Source organism: Apis cerana, linkage group LG3 (genome assembly GCF_029169275.1).
Source record: "Apis cerana isolate GH-2021 linkage group LG3, AcerK_1.0, whole genome shotgun sequence".
NCBI lineage: Eukaryota > Metazoa > Arthropoda > Insecta > Hymenoptera > Apidae > Apis > Apis cerana.
Genome location: NC_083854.1, coordinates 5937472 through 5953741, shown reverse-complemented (window position 1 = coordinate 5953741; position 16270 = coordinate 5937472). Strand labels below are relative to the sequence as shown.

At 35.6% G+C, this 16270-nt stretch overlaps 2 protein-coding genes across 7 annotated transcripts in view; one reads left to right on the top strand and one right to left on the bottom strand.

Annotated features, from left to right (window-relative positions):
• The window catches only part of LOC107997269 (RNA binding protein fox-1 homolog 2), a 299964-nt gene extending 297136 nt beyond the window's left edge, over positions 1-2828 (bottom strand). For both annotated transcript variants that reach the window (XM_062072506.1, XM_062072508.1), the window contains exon 1: positions 2687-2828. The gene's annotated coding sequence lies outside the window, so the exon portion shown is untranslated. The remainder of the gene's footprint in view (positions 1-2686) is intronic.
• LOC107997270 (uncharacterized) overlaps positions 1-16270 on the top strand; it is a 137972-nt gene that overhangs the window by 108938 nt on the left and 12764 nt on the right. Inside the window, exon 4 of one of the 5 annotated variants that reach the window (XR_009829120.1) lies at positions 1554-2693. The exons of the other annotated variants lie outside the window; for them this stretch is intronic. The gene's annotated coding sequence lies outside the window, so the exon portion shown is untranslated. Of the gene's footprint in view, positions 1-1553; positions 2694-16270 lie in introns of those variants that run through there. 5 annotated transcript variants of the gene reach the window in all.

Genomic DNA, 16270 nt, shown 5'->3' with positions numbered 1-16270 from the left:
TGTCGATGAAGCCAACCGCCCGTTAATCTCGAGATAAAACGCGACAGATAATAATAGGCGCTAATCAATGCAAGAAAACACGCGCATTCGTATTTATTATTCGCGGTGATCGGTTGTAACGACTGTATGTGACTCACGAAACTATTCGAACAGACAAATTTTATCTTATTAGGAAAATTTTTATTTTGATAGGAAGTTCGCGTGGAATGTAACGGATTTATATATGGAGGATTATTTCTTCAGCGAGGAAAATATAGAAAAATTCGAAGAGGAGAAATTAATCCTGTAACGTTTTGAATGGAATTTTGCTTGAAAATATTTTTCAACGTGTTAAATTGTATTTTTATTCAAACGCATAAAATTAAAATATTATTAGGATATTATTAGGAATCAATTAATATTGATTCTGTTACTAATACACTCGCGTGGATTTTTTAATAGTTGCAAGAAAACAAAAGATGTGAAATCAATCAATTTTGAAGATTTGAACATTTTATACGTTTATACGTTTATTTTATTTTACGAGATTGCAAGGTTATATTTAGAAGAAAAAGAAAAAGAAAAAGAAAAAAAATAAAAGAAACGTTAATAAAGTTCAAGGGTTTGTTTTACCTTCTCAATATTTGCACACATAATCTTCATGCTCGTGTCTTACGAGTAATTACAATATTGCCCAATCATCTTATGTTATTGAAAAACACAAGTTTTACGACAAGTCGACATAAACTTTGATGGCTTTACCCATTAATTTTAAGGAACGATACTTTATAACGTATTTACTGATCTTCTTATTTGAATAATAATTGTATTTTTATTAATTTCTTCGGCAAATTAGATATATAAAAGGAACTATCTAAAAATAACTCGTTCAACGTTTTCTCACTCGATTTCTCACTACGCCTCCCTTCGTAGTTGGACGAAATTACGTATTTCTGGAAAATTCTCTAAAAAGTTTAATACCCTCATCGTTAATTTTTACTTTACTAATGCAAATTTTCATTTTTACTAATTTCTTCAACAAATTAGATGTTAACAATTATCAAAAAAAAAAAAAGTATTTAACCAAAGTCGTTACCTTCCCACTTGACAAAACAGTTCGTTAGAACCCGACCCCAACTATTCATCACTACTTTATTTACACCCAGAGCGTTGGAGCACTTTACGAGCCACCGTATGTCAAGATGAGTTTGCTCAACGTTTACGATGCTATTTCAAAAACGAGTAGAATATATCGATGGATCGCATGCAACGTCCCTTCCATTATTCTTTTCCCTTCGCGTGACGGGGAATGACCTCACAACCGCGTTTACACCATTTCACCATCTTCCTTTTCACCATTTTCCAATCTCGATAAATCATCTCGTAAAACTGGTTATTGAATCATTGCAGGAAAAAATTATCCCCCAACGATTCATAATTGCAAAAGAAATCGTGTTTACTCGAATTCGGGAAATAGGGAATCTTCGAAGGAGGGAAGAAACACGAGGAGACACGCGAGATTTGTTAAGTAACTTAGAAGAGAAGTTTTTAATGAACAGAACGTGATTCGACAGGAACAAAGGAACGTCGATGACCGGCCGACGAAGCTCTTGAACGAAGAGGTTTATTAAAGCCGATCTGGTTCCACGAGGCGCCACAGGTTTCCAGGAACGTTATGCAAGTGTCGCGCCAAGATCGAGAGGATTGTGGAAAGGAGGAGGTCACGGGGCCAACGATCGGCACGGTCTACTCCGAATCGAGAGATCATCGTGCCAGGGACGCCAAGGTCCTCTTCGAGAAAGGAAAGGAGAGAGAGAGAGAGAGAGAGATAGAAAGAAAAAAACCGAGGCAGCCGTTTATTCATGCATCCGCACACTCGCGACTCTGCACTCGAATACGAAATGAAGTATATCCCGAAATGTCATTCTTTCGAGATGAATTTCTGAGATTTCGTCCGTCGAGATCGGGAATTGATGCTCGAGAAAGAGAGAGATCGTCTTCTCCGATTGCGGCTTATTAAAAACAATTGTCGGCCGTGCCGCCTTGACATATACGCTTTTGCAATTGTTTTATTATTTTCTTCTTCTCTTTTTTCCTTTCTTTCTTTCTTTCGTGTTGGGGGCAGGGAAGGGGGGACAGTAGGTTTCTTCGAATACGTTTACTGTAATTGAATTCGATTGAGAGGATTGATGGAAAAAGTACGTCTTTGTTTTGAAAATGTGGGGAACGTACGTGTGCGCGTACGTGTATAGGAAAGAAGCGTGTAAAATATACAATCGCATTGTGAACTTGTATCACGAGGAGAAAAAAATTGATTTGAAAGATTTGTTTGACTTTTACGAGAATTTCCGTGAAAACCTGATCGGTATGTAACGTTTTACGATTCGTTTTTAAAATAAGCGAAAGGAAATAGCACTCTGCCCGTTTAAAAATAAAATCGTAAAAGTAGGACTCGTGTGAAAAATAAAACAGATTAGATCGACGATTGCGCACGATATTTCTACTTGTATAGGCATGTAACACATCACAATATGAACGGTATTGTTTCAATGAAAATTACGTTTCACCAACCAACCAAGTGTAATCTTCGCTTTGAAGTATTTACTCGTGTTCAAAAATTAACTCGCATCACTTTTCTTCTCCGTCACCTCTTCAATTCATAACGCAACACACGCCACATGCACGAAAATAAACAATATCTACTCACCGAAGAAGCTCCCCACCGCACAAGACACCCCAAGATCCACCCGAGTCCAGCGTCCTCGTCCTCGATCGGGTCACAACAGATCACACCTTTCTTCCTTCCTTCCTTCCTTTCTTTCCCCAAACGTGGTCCCTTTCACTTGTTTCACCTCGGCCACTCGGAGGCGAAAAAAAAACAAAAAAAAAAAAAGAACAGGAAACGGAACAAAAAACGCAACAAGACCAATCAACGGGCGCGAACAACCGATAAATGCAACAGTCCTCCTCCTCTACACTCTTCTACACCAACAACGATGAACAACAAACAAACAAGGCCACAGGAGGCCGGAGAGCGGAGAGAGGCGGTGTGCCGCGACGAGTGTGTCGCTCCTCGAGTTGAAACGTTGGCGGAATTTTCAGTTCGTTGCTATCGAGGGGTGTTCGATTCGTCAATGTCCTCCTCCACCACCGCGCGCACAAACACTCGGATAACGAGACGAAGGGGCGACGAAGGAGAGAGAGAGAGAAATAAAACACGGTCGATCGTGGAAACGTTGGGACGGGGAGAGGCGGAGAGGCGGAAAGGTATACGCGATACACGAGACGAGAGAGGGGTATGACTGTGCACGGCGCGACCGATCCTCGGTTTGGCCGCCGCGATGAGAAACTGTCCGCGTGTCCGAATGCCACTGTGGCTCGCGCGATTCTGCCGTCGCTCGCTTCCACCGACCTTAAAGGCCGGCCGCAAGCGCCGCGTCGCGACGCGCGCAAACGCCGCTCCCGCTCGCTCTCGAACCGCACACCCGTGTGCCCCCTTATCGCTGCCCAAACATTCTGCTTTTCCTCGCCTTTTCCACCCTCGCCGCCGGAATCATTCTTCCCTCCCTCCCTTCGTGGCGGGACGAGGGTTGTTTTGATGCCGCGCTTTTGCCGCTTTTGAAGCTGGGGAGGGGGTGGGAAGGGGTGGAATCGCGGCAGGAGCAAGTCGCGCGGGGCTTTTTTCGCCCCGATCGGCGGGGAGGGGGGTTCTCTAGGCTTTGGGGCTTGTTTTTGCCATTCGATACGCGCACGAGAGGGGGAGGGTAGGATGTGTTGCGGGGATGATGTTTCGAACGGGGGAGGGGGGGTCGATACATGGTCGCGAATCGAACAACAGGTTTGGTTGCTATATTTGGTTTTTGGAGAGAATTTTTTTTAGAGGTGTTTGGTGGTACTTCTTGGTGGTTTCTGGTTGTTCTAGGCAAAGAATTTTGTTATATTTTTTTTTTTAGATAGGAGGATGGTTAGGAATGGTTGCGGGGGATCGATGGGTTTGATGTTGAAGATATCGTTGATATTTTAATTCCGAGTTATTTTTATGAAAGCGAACGAGAATTGTTGATAAAACAAGTGGAGAGTTTCTGGGATTTAATGCGAGATGATTCTTCTTGCTGGAATGTTATCTTTTGAAGGATAAAATCAACTCGTAAAATTTTACATTCTTTTTTTTTTTTTTTTTAATTTACCTTTGTAATGGTGAAGCGAAATTTGAAATAAATAAAATATTCAAGCTTTAGTACCTCATCACTTTTTGTAAAAAAATATTCCCAAACGAAATGGGAATAGTCAAATCATGGGAAAAAAATGGAAAAAAATTCTAAAAATTTGAAAATTAAAAAATTCCTGCTATTCAAAGTTCACTACACACACAAGAAAAAAAAGAAATGAAAATTTCATTCAAATCTTTCGAAAAAAATCATAAACTTCCATACAATCTTAAATCTATAAATAATTCCTCAAATACTGCCATCATCGTTCAACCAAATCCCAAAATCGAAAATATTACTATTTCCCCGTATAACATTAAACATAACAATCGAGGTCTATAAAAAAATTCGAAATAAAAATTCACAACGCGAAATCCGGAATTCCAATCGTTCAAATCGACGCTTCAATTCCCTTCCCCCGTTCTAAAAAAAAGGGAGGGAAAAAAAATAGAAAATATCGAACTTTCGAATCCCTCCGTGTTATTTTGCATAGAGAGACAGAAAGAGAGAAAGAGAGAATGAACCAATCCTGTGTCGATCGTGAAAAATTCACTTGGCCGGTCGTTTTAGTTGGGCCGCGCTGCATTCGTTTACGCGTATTGTTAGGAAAACTGGATTACAACGGGACCGATATTGTCTTCAACGACATCCGTAATAAGAGCTCGACGTGTATAATTGTCGGCGACACACAGATGCGCGCCACGACTATGGAAATGGAATTAGCCGGGTCGAGCGTGCACGTTAAAATCTATAATAAACGAGTATCGACTCGAGCAACCCTCATCAACACCCTTGGCCATCGTGAAAGGAGTTTCGCGTGTCGTGGCTGTATTGTGCGAGTGTCTGGCACGATCCTTGATACCGTATATATATATATATATACCTAAATTTATATTCTCCAGTGAAAATTTTCGTTCGATATACACTCGATCGCAAAAATCTTCGTACAAGGAAATTCTGAAAATTCTGATTTCAATGAAAATTAATTTGTATAATTAAAAGAAAAAAGTATTTTTACTTTCGTATTGAATGCAATTTTATTTGGGAAAAATTTTTTTTTAAAAGAAGACGCTGTATTGAATCTTAAGGAATTGTACGTTAAGTGTCGCTTTCTTTTATTGTTATTGCGAAAAGATTTTGAGAAAAAAGAGATTTCATTTACTTATTTTCCATTAATAAATTATTTCTTTTATAGAACCCTTTGTGTTTCGTATATTTCCCTGTTTCATTAGAAAACAAGATTGATTTTGATGATAATCTCGATCAACGGATTAAAATGTATAATTTTTGCGAGTGACTGTATAACGTTCTCGATCGTACAATGGATATTTTTAAATTTGCATTTTACATGGAAATTAATAGCAGCAGAGAAAATATGTCTGACGGATAATAAATTCTGGGATAAAATCATGAAGACAGAATGCACGTGTATTCTATATTTGTTTGATGTATTATCGGTATATTCGACGAGTAAAATATTGAATATTATTTCCTTTTTTTTGTAACCCGTGAACCCTCGATTTTTTTTAAGAGTTTTTGTAAGAATGAGAGATAGAATAGAGAGAATTTTTGAAAAACACGTAGGGAAAGAAATTAAGAGAGATAAGTAATAAACGCAAAGTACGTTATGTAACTGAAGAAGTGAGAAAGATATTTCAACCAGTGATTACTTTATTGCTTTATTTTTAATTTATTTTCTAGAACCATGCGCCTGCCGGATGATATTTACATATTTACCTGCGTTTCAACGTTCTTCACTCTCTCCATGTTTTGCGACATTTAAAATAAATTCGCTCGAAAATCACGCGGAACAAGATATTATAAAATATAATTATAAAATATGTTTTCTTATGTTGTTGATATTCTAAATAAAAAAAAAATTACACTATACAAATATTCCAACTACTTGAATTGAAAACAATACAGATGTCTAAAAACATCGTCGAAAAATCTTTTACACGACGTGTCTATCTCAAAATATTAATCATACACGATTACAATTTTATCCTTCAAGAAAATTGAAAGGAATCCAACTTCAACTTAACGCTTGAAACAACCGTTTCGAACCAAGTGAAGCGTATAAATGGTTCGCATTGCACTCCAAATCAACTTGAATTCACTTAATCACTTGATAAAAGAAAAGCGGAGGATAATTTTCCAAAGTATCGAGAAAGAAAAATTTATCCAATTATTGAATTTATCGGATCGGATCATCGTCATCAACAATTGTCCATCAACAACCGCGTATTTTCGCCCTCGAAATAAATTTTGTTGCCGGTTAACGGCGCGTAATCGTGGAACAACAGGCGAGAAGAGATCCACGCCGATAAAAGTTTCAAAGTGAAAAACCGACTCTGTAATAGGAGCTCGCTCGAAAAGTTGGATTATTCATTTCCGATGCATGCACAAACACGATTCATTTCCAATGCGAACCATCGCCGGACGGAAAAAGTTTTTCGAACAAAAGCCATTGCGGTAACGCGGGGAGGAGAAAAAATCCCAGCTTCCGCGTTATCGTTTTTCTTCGCGTTTCTTTTGATTCCCTCCCCCCCCTCCCTTTTTTCCTCTTTTTTCTTTTTTAATTATACTCATTATTCCCGGAACGATGTGTACAGTTTTTAGCGATATAGATTCGAAAGAAATCTTAGAACAAAATCGTGGGAAAAAATTGGATAAAAGTAAATGAAATTGTTAATTGTTGAACGAAAGTTGTTTTTATATAAATTTAGCGGAAAATATTTATCCGAGGGAGTTGAATAGAATTTTCAAGGAAATAAGGTTTCCATCGATTTTCCATTCTCCACATTTTTTTAACGTAAGAGGATCTTTGAAAAATTTTAATTCAACCGTGTGAACATTTTCTCGTCGATTTAGACCGGATTTTGAATTTTTTCGTGTATTTGTTCGGGGCTGAGAAGTTGAAGAACGGAGTAAAAGCATGGAGTATTCTTTTTAAGAAGCCTTGAAACTTCAAACACAACGACAGAGCTTTTCTGGGTGCGCCTACTTGGCCAATATTTTCGCTCTTTCGCTATTGTAATAATACTCCTACCTCCACCCTCGAACAAGAGAGGAACATTTGTAAGAAACATTAGACTCACTACAACTGGAGAACACCTTATTAGATTCATAATTATTCAGATATATTAAGTAAATTTTAACTTTCCTGCGTCTCCTTTGCACATTCTTCTTAATTTTTTATCGTATTCATGCATGATATTCTTTCTAGATTGACTTATGACCAATAATTACTCAAATTATATCATATTTTCTTAATGCATCTGTACATCTCACTGAAATTTACAAATTTACATAGCAAAATATTTAAATTAAAAATTTAATTTCGTGTAAAATTTTAGAATTATCCTAATTAATGATGATAAAGATTATATATGCACCAATTACTAATTATTATCCAATTATTCAAAACATTCGCAACAATTTTACTCTAAATCTTTTTACTAATTTCAAATCCTCGATAAAATTCACCTCGATCTTTGAATATCCTATCGATCGAAAAATAAGATCAAATTTCCTTCCACCGATCTTTATGATATCTTACCTTCTCTCAGATCGCTAGACGCAAAATCGTATCCAGATTCGAGAAACTTGGTGAAAGAAGGATTCGATGGAGGACATCCAGCTTCCTCGACAGAACACTATGGCGGATCGATAGAAACGAACGTGGCCGGTGAAAGGCTCTCTCTCTCTCTCTCTTTCTCTCTCTTTCACTCTCTAACTCTCTCTCTTTCTGACAAAGGACTCTGAAAAAAAAGCTGCTGTAAGTGTGCGAGAAAGTTGAGCAGTGGCGAGTCTATACGACTGACACGATTTTCCGTCACGTATTTTATAACTCCTACATCGTCCACATCGTATACATTGTACCCCTTTCACATTCTACAGCAGCGTTCCTTTCTTCCACGCAACGCTCCTTATGGAAACGATCTTTCAAACAGATTGCGACCGATACGGAACGTCCAATACCGTTGTTCATTCTGAATTCTTTCGAATTTGAAATTTTCTATCAGAAAATTGTTGATGAGATGTTGAAATGGAGGAGTCGAAATTTTGAGAGATAACGGTGGATTGGTATGTAAAATATGTAAAAATAATTAAGAAGATTATTAAGAATATAAAGTCATTGAGCTGATATTAATAAATTGATAATAAAATTCTCACTTTCGAACAAGAAAAAAACTCGAATCTGCATCTTCGATCCATGAAATCAGCGCCGTAACCAGTTCCACCGTCCAGGTAGATCCTTCGAAACCGAACCAACTGCTATTTACAGATCGACTTGTTCGACGACTTGAACCAACACTCGTCTAACCCGACTCAAAACTCGAGAGAAAGTGAAAAACCGGATTAAAGCTTAATCCTTTTAATTGCTATTGTACAATCTTTTTATAAGACATTTATTTCCGTCGTAAATATCAAACAATTTTTATTCCAACCAACATTTCTAACCGACTCGATTAAACGTCTCGTAATTTTTACAATTGAGAATTATAATTAAAACTTAAGCAACACTAATAACAGTCAAGATTAAAAATTAAAATCCTATTCAAAGATTCACCAAGATCGCTGTAAAATTATTCTTCATTCCAACAATTCCAAGAAGATCGAGCCTTCAGAATAATTTCAATTTCATTTGTGAATCGATCAACCCGATAATATCCTTATAACGTCCAAGGCCGGTCCTTAAAACAAAAAGAAATTATTCCAAGCCTTCGAATTCTTTTTCGAAACACGAGCCACCACCTCCCCCTCCCTCTAACTCCGCTTTTCTAAGCCATCTCGCTCGATTGATATTCAACCCTCACACTAGTCGTGCATCACTTTCGCCCGGCTCGAGCTTATTCAAGAAAATACCATCTCCCCGAGGAGAATAACAAAATGTCAGGCGGTTGTTTGCTCGTACACGCGCGACGAATCGCAATCCCGCGTGGTGGTGCTCGCAGAAACCGATTCCATGGAATATCACTTTGACGTCGGGGCTGCCCCACCTCGCCCTCCCCCTCCCCCATAACTCAGCGAGTGTCGGCCCGATGATAAAGCGATATTGTGTTGTAAATTTATATGACGCTCGCCAACCTGCCGCCTGATGCGTTTCGGTAATGAGATTCGCTAACTGAGGAAATGCGGCGAGGAAACGCTTCGATCCGCTTCGAAACCTGTCCTTCTCGCCCTCCCTCTCCTCCCTTTGGTCAGTGACACGGATTTTCAATCTGTCCAAATGTTAAGATTGTCGATGAAATATGGGACGGAAGGGAAAGGGGAATCGAACATACCTTTGCGCGATTAATAAATTTATTTATTGAATGCGAATGGAAATTTTGAAGAGGATGGCGCCTCCCTCTTTTTCTACTCAAAAATTGAGAACATCATCGTCTTATTGGTAAATTCATATATTTAATCAAGTACGAATGGAATTGGGAATATTTCTTATTTAAAATATGTATGTATCGACCTTCTGTCTAAAATTACAGACAAAAAAAAATTACATCGTTACACATTTGATATTAATCAAATATGAGTGAAGTATTTTAAATGACAAAGCGATATTTTTTTAAACTTCTGTTCCTTTTAAAATGCATGCATGAGAGTGGATCGTGAAAAATGATCCTTCTCTGAAAGAGTGGATCTCGGTTCATAAAAGTTTGTGAAATTCTGTTCCATAGATTTACTGATTTGTCGCTCTTTTATCCCCATCCCTTTTTCTCTCTCCTTTTCTCAATATCATTAATAAAATTATTAATAAAATGGAATAAACTCGAACGAATTTTAACATTTGTAAACTTTAAAAGGAAAAAATAATTACAGTTTCGGGTAAAATTATTTGGAAGAAAATATAATAAATGAAAATGATAAGAAAGAAGGATGTAGAAATGATGATAAGAGCCTCGCCAATTTAATCATCGCGCGAATCGAAAAACATAATCCGACAGGCCTCTCTCTTCTCCCATTCTAACGCGGACCCGATTCTGGAATTTATTCGTGGAAAATATTTGCTGGGAAATGAATAACGCGCTGGGATTTAAGCGGGCGAAATGAGGCATCGCGCGAATCTACGAAATATTCGCGCGAGGAGAAAAAAAAAAGGAGGAAACGTGATTTAACACGTTTGCAAACGGTGAGACCGAGAACAAATTCTGACGCATGAATCGCGACAGTGTGAAATTGCGCCTGGCCTCCCACGTCCCCGTTATTTATGCAAACCGGCGTGTTTACGAGATCGTTCTATTAAAATAATAAACAAAGCGCAAGGGAAAAGAAGAATCGCGAAAATATTCGAAATATTCTCGTCCGTGAGAGGTTCGTGAGAGGGATCGGAGAAGGTTAAATTTCTTGAACGTGAAAGGGAGGAAATGATCGATTTCCGATCGAGGGAATGAGATAGGGGCGAAAATTGATTGAAAATTTATGATAATTGCGAGTAACTAGTAATGCATTTTGAAAGATGGCACGTGTACGTATTTCGATATTTATAATATTTTTCAATTCGTGGGGAAGAAATTTTTTTTTTTTTTGCAAATTTTTAATGATGGAAAAATATTATTTTTATATAAGGGGATATGAAAATTAAAAGCCCGTTTTGTGGAAAATGAATATATTTATGTATCGTTTAATTAATTAATAATTATGCGATGATGCGATGTTAATTTTAACGATAAAAATTTAATCGTGGCTATCGAAGATCTTTTCAACGAATAACGAAATATTTCCCGAAATAATTAATGTAAATAATGTAGAAATTTTAATTTTTATCGAACAACTTTATTTAAAACAGGTCTTTATTTAAAATAAAATTTCCTTAATTCTCTTTTATGTATTATGCTACAATTATTACATGTTCCAGAGTGGATAATTCACATGCGCATATTCATAAGAATATTATTCTAATATCTTTAAAAATGTAAAAGAAGACTGAACTAATAATACATAAAAACTAAACTACTGATCATCAGATTAAAAATATAATTCGAAATGAATTTACCACCACACTTCTATCGAATTCTATCATCATCTCCAATTTTCAAAAACGAAATAAATCACACACTTATGCAGGCATCTATCTTTAGAATCCACGAATCGACGAAATTAATCAAAAGCTCTTTTGGATCCGACGTTTAACAATTAAATCCAGGAAAATTATGGGCCCATCGAAGGCAGAAAGGAAGGATTTCCTTCGGGATACCGGTCAAATTTCACCGACATGTCCGTCCTATATCGATTTAGAGAGGGTCGACGTTGCGCAGGTCAGTTCACGTAAGTTCTGCTTTCCCTAATTGTACTTGTTGCACTTGGGGTCAGGTGCACACGGAGTCTGGATTCGGCAGTGTGCCAAACGTTTGACAAACGGCGCCCCGACACGCCACCCCGTTCCCCGCATCTAAAACAGATATTTCCCGTCGTGTGCCCGCGAGGGGCAAGACTCATCCTTCCTTCCAAAATCCTCCGCTTCGTTTGTAGTTGGAAATTGTACGAAAGTTTGCGAATATTGGAAAATGTTTCGATAGGAATATCTTGGGGAGAATTGTTTCGATTAATTGTTGCAATATTTTACTTGTAATTGTGCGGTGTTCCAAATTTTCTATCGAAGAGAATTTAGGAAGAAATTACTGCGAATATTCTGTCTGTTGGAAGATCATATATTTTCGATTCGGGAGAATCTTAATTATAATTCGTATTATTTTTATATTATTTATTGTGTGATATTCCATTTGGTGAAGAATTTAAGAAATTGGGAATTTAATATAAATTTTGGAAATATTCATTTTACATTGGAGAATATTTTTTTTTTTTTTTTTTTTTACGGACAAATCGCAGGAATTATTATTTTATTTTTTATTTTAGTATTTTAATCAGATAACTGTAATATGTAAATATATACAATTGAAGTACGAAATTATTTTGATATTTGATATTATTCGCAAATAATTTTAATGGAAAATATTTTGAATAAAAGAATTTTAATTAAAATTATTAATTTAATTAATAAAACTGGATACTCGTCATTATAAATATCGGTCATTTATCGATCGCCGATCGATCAAAATTTTTCCGAAAGAAAAAATTTATAAATTTAAAAAATGAATTTTAAAACTATTACGATGAATTTAATTAAATTTAAGATTATTAACGTCAATATGAATAAAACTGAAAAATTGAGAATTATTAAGTAGTAAACGTTGTTAGCATAAAAATTCTTCGTTTTGTGTTTATACGATATTTAATATTTTAAATACTTTAAAAATTATGAATGATTTACGAGAAATTTTAACCATATAAAAATCTGCTGATATTTGAGACGATTTTAAAACGACTAACATCGGGTTCAAGCGAAAGATTAACACAGGAACGAAAGGCCCTCGACATAATTGTCCATGGAATTCCTCTCAGAAATAGTCTGCAACGCGAAACATAATTGCGATTCGAGGAAATTACAGCTCTCGTCTCGCGTGTTACGTTCCGTTTATAATTATCTAATCCTCCAAGTACGAACCCAGTTATTCAATTCCCGTATTCAACCTCATTTCTCTCTCTCTCTCTCTTCCCTGATCAAACTGATTTCCCATCATGCCTCTATTAAAAACTCCAATGAAACAATATTAACACTGGAAAAAGATTTTCGGTCAAAACACGTTACAAAAATTCATTAAAAATATTGTAATTTTTTAAACATGCTAAAATGTTAGTTGTTTGTATGCGAAATATATGAGGAACAATTTGAACACAGTCTGTTGTAAAAAAAAACAAAATGATAGTTGAAAAAAAATTATTTGACCAAAAAAATTAATTAATTGTTACTAAGAAAAATATTTCGTGCGTAATATTTCAATTTATTTGATATTTGTATAATTACCATATTACCTCTCAAAAATTTCTTTTTGCTTGATTTCATATAATGTTCAACCAAAAAACTTTTGCCAGGAATAGTATAAAATAATAATACTTTACGATAATAATATTGAACGACGATTAATTCCGTTCAATTCGAAACACGAATTCATTTCATACGTAATAAAGGATCTCATGGTAATATCCCGAAACGTCTTCCGCGCTCAAAAGCCGTACTAAAACACGACACTGTTACAAAGGTCGTAACGAGAACCGCCTTTGAGATAGAAATACGTATCGTTACGAAGCATCAAGCAGATAGCATGTTTAATTAAAGGCCGAGTTAATGATTGATTGAACAGGATTCAACGCGAATTACGACGGATCGTAAATGAGTTTTTGCAATGCGTCCATATGGCTCGATTGCGTTACTATTAAGATAATTTTATTATCAGTTCATTCTGTAATTTTCACCACGAAAATATATTTTTCATTCGTCATAGATAAAAATTTTCCCTCGATCCTCGATAACTCACATCTCTTAATTCATTACGATTTTTAATTAAATGTGTGAAATATAATTATCACCGATTAAAAATTGGATCTTGATCATTTTTTTGTCTATATTTAAATAGTAAATGCTAAACATCGTCAACACACGATCAGAAATACGGATTAAAAGTAAGCTAGTTTAACTGAACAGTTGATTAAGCTTTCAGAAAAAATATTAAAAAAGTATTTATATTAAAAAAGGAGAAGGAAGATTATGAGAATTGGCAAAGAATTCAATCTTTTCACCTCGAGTCATTCTCAATTTGAAGATGATGATTCCCAAAAGAGTTATGAATTTAATAATTTTGTTATTATTAAATTATCCTGTATATAAATATGTTTCAGAAACAGAAACAAATGTTGTGCAATTCGGTGAAATGAATGTGAATTACATAATTTAGATTATATTTGAACGAAAAATCATAGCTAATGAGTGAAATTAAGTGAAACGAATGACCTGATTATACGAATCTAATTGTCCCCGACAGAGTTCTATTGTGATATGACGTAGAAAATGTACAGGATAATAATATAATGCAATATAACGATGTAATAATAATAATGGAAGATACATGATATCGTGGAGTATAATTTCAGTGATGAATCATAACATTTAAGGAGTTAAATAAATCTATTTATATAAATCTAATGAGTGTATAATTAAAAGCAGAAATTCACTTAACAAAATAATATGAATTAACCTAATATTTTCATCCTCTAAATTTCCTCTAAGAAGTCTCGATTAAATTTTAATCTGTGAGTAAGACTTAATAAGAACAAGATTTTATTCCTTAACGAGTATTACAGAAATAACTATAACATTCAATTCAGTTCCACTTCTAATACGATTCTTTCCAACTTCTTCCAATAATAGCAAAAAAAAAAAAAAAAAATTACGAATATAATAACAATTATAAAAATTATCTAGGTATATATTTTTTTATCAATTTTAAAAATACTTGGAAAACAAAATAAAACTGAATAAACTTCATTTATTCCCGTTGAAAACACCGTTTAAATCTCATTATTTATTAACTCGTCTTCTTATACGAGAAAGGTAGAAATATCCGTATATAAATCCTGGAAAACAATAACATCGCGAAACGAATAATCCTATTACGGATAAATGGCGAAAACAATATTTTATGCAGATCAGAGAGCGTCGATAGGATCACGCTCGGGAGCGAAAATATTTTCTCTTCGACAATCGCAGCCCGATCGAAAAAACGACAATACGGAGAGCGATGCGATGATAAAACATTCCATTAACTTCGCCGATTTCATCGAATCGCCTCTTCGATCGATTAGTTGGCAATAAAAAAAAAAAATCCCGAAAAAAAAAATAAAAATGAAAAAGAGTAATAGAGATTGAAATAGGAGTTTTATATGCCGGCTACTTGAATACTCGCGATGGATTAACACGTTCAGGGCGAATGACATGAACGTACGCGTCACGTCATGGATTTTCTTCCGTGGAAAATATTAAAATTACGAATGTTACTAATTAATTTATTCGAAGACTTTTTTTCGAAATATATTTGTTATAATGATGGAAATTCTTAAATGGAAATGAACTGCACATTATTATTAGAAATGCAATTATTAAGGAACAGAATAGTTAGATATGAGAAAATTAATAAGTCATCGTTGCTGAAATTTTTGACTTTGACCAAAATTCTTTTTGTACCAATCTTCTCGAGTGCCATTTTGAATCTCATTGTATTTTTTCGCCATATTCTCGATTTTTCCAATTTTGTTGCCACGTTGAACGTGTTGTTAATAAGATGAACAATTGTATTGCCAACTCTTGTGCGACACCGACCTTTCCCTTGCACGTTTGATGTATATGAAAGCAGACACCTTTTGAAACGAAGTCGATGTACAATATTACGCGAAATTTCCAAGTTTCGTCGAGTCTGGACGGTCTGTCAACGTAGCTGGTTACCATTGTAAACCCTACTATTGTAAGCCGGCGCCGAACTTCCGGAAGGATATGTCTGTGTATATGTATATAAGGGAGGAGACACAGTCGGTTTCTATGACTTTGAGAGTGCCTTCTCTGCTTTTCTCCAAACCCTTTTGTATCCAAAAATCGTGAGTTTCATTCGTTATGAATATTAAAATTTACTCGTATTAAAATTAAACGCGTTGAAGGATTTTATTTACAAATATTATCAACGATTGGCAATTTTATTAACGTTAAAGATGTATTTTAACATCGTTTTAACGTCATTACACGAATCTTTGATCGATTCATTAATAATCATGCGTTACAATATTGATAAAATATTAAAATTTTCACCTAGCTGTTTCTCTCCATTGATCTTATCTCACATTCAAACCTCTCGTAATTTTTATCAAAAAAAAAAAAAAAACCACGTATCGTTCAATTTCCCAACTCTGTCTCTCTTGGAACCAGTAAAAATAAACTCGTTTCCTCCCTAACATATTGAAAAACCAGATCCTACCCCCTCGATACGGTGTTATATAAATCACCAGTTGACACGTTGTGATAAATAGTAAAATAATAGAGAAAGAGAGAGAGAGAGAGGTGACCGTCGCCTAGAGAGGAAATCCACGTATCATGGACGATGTTTCGTTGCTCGTTGATTTACTACTTCGTATCAAGAGGGAGACGATTCTCCCTCCCTTTCTAACCATCGAACTCTCGGTGCTCGAGGCTGCAAGAC